The sequence below is a fragment of the Podarcis gaigeae genome, assembly GCF_964106915.1.
Source record: "Podarcis gaigeae genome assembly, chromosome: 4".
In the NCBI taxonomy this organism is placed as follows: Eukaryota; Metazoa; Chordata; class Lepidosauria; order Squamata; family Lacertidae; genus Podarcis; species Podarcis gaigeae.
Window position 1 is genome coordinate 75,368,547 of NC_139677.1, and position 5,518 is coordinate 75,374,064.

The window sequence follows — 5,518 nt, forward strand, 5'->3', positions numbered from 1 at the left end:
TTTGTCATTATCGATTCAGCCTCTTCTTTCAGTGGGTTGTTTATCTGAATCAGGATGTTTTGAATGTGGTTTGATTTAATTGGCTCTTGAATATTCCATCTCCAAATTCTTAAAGGTACACGGTTTGCCATGGTCTTGTGTTTCACAGGCTGCTTTTCCTTTTTCGTCAACTCTCCTAAAGCTGGTATGGATAAAGCTTGCTACATTTCTTTCTTCCTTCTCCCAGAATGGAGTGATGTTTGTGGAGACACATGAAAGCGCTTCATACATTTAGGAAGGAAATGCATGGCTGGTTTGCTTAAAGCAGATGTGCAAAAGGTGGCTTTTACAGGACTTCAGCTCAGACTTGTCCTTTCTCATTTTAAAAAGGTAATTCAGACTTTTCATGGTGGGACGCTTGACATACTTATTTTTTCTTACTGCTTGTTAACCAAGATCTCAGTGGTATTTACAGGGTTGCCAAGCAATCAGATTAGGATGGCATAGAGGCTATTACCTAGTGCCTGCTGGAGGAGGAATCATGGCTCCATGCTTAGAACACACACTTGGCATATGAAATACCCCAAGTAACAGTTTCTCATATTTCTGGTTAAAAGGATCTCCAGAAGCAGGACTGGGAAAAGCCCCTCTTCCTGAAACCTTGGAGGGTGGACCAAACCGGGCAAAATGGACTAATGGTATAATATGGCATCATACATTCATTGTATACATTCAAGGTCACTTGAAAAAAATTCATTAAAATGTCAGGCTTACACTACCACTAAGCATGGCTTTAGAAACTGTATGCTAAACATCACTTCTGTCATGCAACTTCATGAATCATTTCTAATTAATAAAATTAGCAAGTTTGTGGGGGCACCTAGAAGCTTTTCTTATGAGATGAGCCATTCTTACTTTGTTATTAAACAAGCAGGTATGTTTCAGATTACTATCAATAATAAGATTATACTCTTAATTGCAATTTTAAATTCTCTCAAATTTTTAAATGAAGCTTTTGTATAAAATTTCCTAATGATGCTACGTTCTTAGCATTGGTATATGTGTGAGAAGCGCTATGTCCCTGACCTAACTGTCTGACTTGAGAAGACAGTAACCAGACTTCAGAAATGTTCTTTGGGTAAATTCACAACTGTGGCCCAAGCATTCCCAGCCTTTCACCTAGACTATCTCTATATCTTTTAATTAACAGGTGATGTTAATGCTTCACCTGCGGACTTCTGCTGTTACTAGCTAAAAGTTGCTAGAATGTATACTGATAATTGCCGACTTATTGGGTGCTTGTGACTGTTTCTTTCTATGCTTTGAATTTCATAAAGCCTTATGCTCGGAACATATATCCTAGGGCAGGTAATGCTTAAACAAACTTTCCCTAGCTATTTTGTAGTGTTCCCATTATATGTTCATTACCTGATTCTGACAGTGGGCACAATATTATTTATTTATTTATCACTCCAGGGTCCCAGGGCACATTAAAGCGCAACATGAAAACAGGCTTATAGCAAATTGCAAGGCTGCAAACCAGAATGAATTGGGGAAATCAGCTTTCTCTAATGCTCCCAAATTACTAGACCTCAGCTTCCTTTGGCTCAGTGGCATTGAACTCATGACTAAGACACAAAGTTATCTGAGTAAGCCTGCCATACAGGGACTGTGATTTCTATATTCTGTGTGTTGCCTAGTGTGTTGTCAAGACTAATTAAATTTCAGATAGCAATGGATATCTAACACAACTCTTCTAGATTGCCTTTAATAATTGAGGCCTTTATTATGAGCTGACTGTGAAGGGAGAGTTCTTGAGTTTTATATTGCTGTTGTATTACATTATTTTTAATTATTTTAGTGAGCCTACATTTTAAAATGTTTTTAAATGGCTGTTTCTATTGCTGTTGTTGGTTCTTAGTTTTATGGCTGTTACTGCATTGCATTTGATCCAATGAGTTGCCTTGGGTGGGCTGTGTTCCATAAGACAGCTTATAAATACTTCTGCAGTTTATTATTATCATTATCATTATTATTATCATCATTTATTTCAGATTTATAAACTGCTTTATAATCAAGGAACACCCAAGCAGAATATAGAAATGAAATATAAATAATTAAACTGATGATAATAAAGCAGTGTTAGAAACATCAGTACCTATTTACTGCAGAAATAAAATAGACTAAATTAGAAAGGAATACTTGGGAGGAAAAGAAGGTTTTCAACAGATGTAGAAAACAACAACAATGAGGCTCGCTTCACTTCTAAAGGGAGTTTCAGAGAACAAGTGACACCGTGCTGAAAGTACATGCTTGAACAGCAGCATATTTCACTGCAGAGGCGTGTGGTATTATCAACATAAATTCATCTGCAGATCTTAGTAACAGGCGTGGGATATAGGGAAAGAGGCAGCTTCTCAGATCTGGAACCATGTGATGGTTTATACATCACTAAAACCTTGAACCTAGTTTGGTAGCAAATTGGTAGCCTGTGCAATGTTTTCAACGTAGGTGTTCCATTGTCAATAGTTTCCCCAGAGAGCAATTTAGCAATGGTGTTTTAAGCTAGCTGCAGCTTCTAGATCATTCAGCACTCCATGCAAAGTACATTACAAAATTCAAGTCTAGAGATTACTGATGCGCAAACAGCTGTTGCCAAGGTGTCTCTATCCAGGTGTGGTCGTAGCTGTTAGCATACCATCTGAAGCTAGTAAAAGGCACTCCTACACACTGAAGATGTGAGAGCATCTAGTGATCAAAAAGCACCCCAAACTGCACATCTATTCATTCAGAAGGAGCACAACCCTATCCAGAACAAGCAACTGACCCATTTCCCAGACCCAGGACCCATGCATCTATAGGGACTCCAGCTTGTTGGTATACCAACAGCATACCCAATTTTTCCCTGTGACCCAACACTAGTTATAGTATCCCCCCCCCCCATCCTGATCTGTGACAGAAAGCTTTCCTAGTGAAAGAAATGTAATCCTTACAGACGGTTAGGCCCATGAATATGTCTAATCCCCTTTTAAAGAACGTTGGTGGCCTTCTCTACCGCTTGAAGAAGTTAATTCCATAGTTTATAGGTAAAGGTAAAGGGACCCCTGACCATTAGGTCCAGTCGTGGCTGACTCAGGTTGCGGTGCTCATCTCACTTGATTGGCCAAGGGAGCCAGCGTACAGTCATGTGGCCAGCATGACTAAGCCGCTTCTGGTGAACCAGAGCAGCGCACGGAAACGCCGTTTACCTTCCCGCCGGAGTGGTACCTATCTATCTACTTGCATTTTGACGTGCTTTCAAACTGCTAGGTTGGCAGGAGCAGGGACCGAGCAATGGGAGCTCATCCCGTCGCGGGGATTCGAACCGCCGACCTTCTAATCGGCAGGTCCTAGGCTCTGTGGTTTAACCCACAGCATCACCCGTGTCCCTTTCTATAGTTTATACACTGTGTAAATAACAACTTCCTTTTCTCTGTCCATACAGCTTGATTGGGCTTACCCCAGATGTCATGATTATGAGAGAGGGAGATAAACTTATCTATCCATTTTCTCCACGCCGTATGTAGTTTTGAAATGAAAAGGCCATAGCTCAGTGGTGGAGTATCTGATTTGAATGCAGAAGGTCCTGGGAATAATCCCTGGCATTTCCAGGTAGAGCTGGGAGAGATCACAGTCTGGAATCCTGGATAGCCACTGCCTGACAGAGTGAAGAAGAAGAAGAAGAAGAAGAAGAAGAAGAAGAAGAAGAAGAAGAAGAAAAAGAAGAGGAGTTTGGATTTGATATCCCGCCTTTCACTCCCTTTAAGGAGTCTCAAAGCGGCTAACAATCTCCTTTCCCTTCCTCCCCCACAACAAACACTCTGTGAGGTGAGTGGGGCTGAGAGACTTCAAAAAAGTGTGACTAGCCCAAGGTCACCCAGCAGCTGCATGTGGAGGAGCGGAGACGCGAACCCGGTTCCCCAGATTACGAGACTACTGCTCTTAACCACTACACCACACTGGCACAACAGTGAGCTAGATGGACTGGGTATAAAGCAGCTGCTATATTAAAGACCTTCATAATTAAGCCTTGGGGACTGCCATTAAAGTTCCTACTTTGGCAAGATGATAAAGCTTTGAAAATACTTCTGATGCACACAGAAGCTCAAACTTCAGAACATTTAAGAGGTATTAAGCATTTAAATATTCTCTCTTTTCTAAGTAGAGTGAATTTTGATTGACTTGTCTGCTCCCTTTTCAGTCAGAAGCTACAGAAATGAATCCTCATAAAGTTTAGCCATCCTCTGCCTTGAATGGTCATTTCTAAAATTGTTATTTTTAAAAAATGGGCTATGGGATAAGTGGAATAAGTGATTGCAGGGTATCTTTCCAGAGCCAGACTTAGAAGTCAAATCATTATACTTCATTGAAGTTGTTGACTATCTACATTGCCCACCCCTCCCAAATTTTAAGATCTTTCACTCTGATCAACCACATATTATTTTGTTTGCGTTTCCTTTACTATGCAAACAGTCATAAGCCAAAAAGCCAATAACGTTAAAAGACATTTACAGTGGTACCTCGGGTTACAGACGCTTCAGGTTACAGACTCCGCTAACCCAGAAATAGTACCTCGGGTTAAGAACTTTGCTTCAGGATGAGAACAGAAATCGTGCGGTGGCAGCAGGAGGCCCCATTAGCTAAAGTGGTACCTCAGGTTAAAAAACAGTTTCAGGTTAAGAACAGACCTCCAGAACAAATTAAGTTCTTAACCCGAGGTACCACTGTATACCTTACATTATGGAAACTGTATAACAATACAGTTATACAGATGCAGAATATGCTGCTATCAATTTTTTAAGATCCATGGAACACACACCAACAACCCACAAATTCTGTGGTTTTTCACACTGGAAGTCTCTCTCTCTCTCCCCCCCCCCCCTGTGTGTGTGTGTGTGTGTAATGGTTCAAATGGATTTTGAAGCAATAGTCATTGTACCAGCTACCCGGGAATGTATTCCTGGGTACCTGTTTTCTGTGCAGAACATGAGACTAAAGCTACATATACACTATGCTGTTAAACACATTTTTAAAAAAAACATCCCCCCCCCCCGAATAATTCTGGGCACTGTGGTTGTTAAAAGTTGCAAGAAATATATTTAAAAATCAGTAATAATATAAAAGTATTAGAAAGGGAGTTGCTGGGAATTGTAATTCTGTGCGGACTAAACTACTGTGCCAAAAGTCTTTGAAGGAAGGAATGTGCTTTGAACACTAAATCCAGGAATAATGGGTATCTTGCACCCACAAACTCTGGCACCCACAAACTCACATTCTCATATATATATATATTCTCATGAATTTTGCAAACAACTTCTGTAACTTTGTGAAATTCATGCAAAGATTTTGTGAAACCCACAAGAGTTTTCTGTGCTAATTTTTCATCTGTTGAGGAATACATGTAGAGCGAGGCACATGGAAAATGTTAGATAGCCATCTCCATGCGAGATAAAGACTAACTTTCCTAAACACCGTTGAATGAAACATGAACACTGCCCCT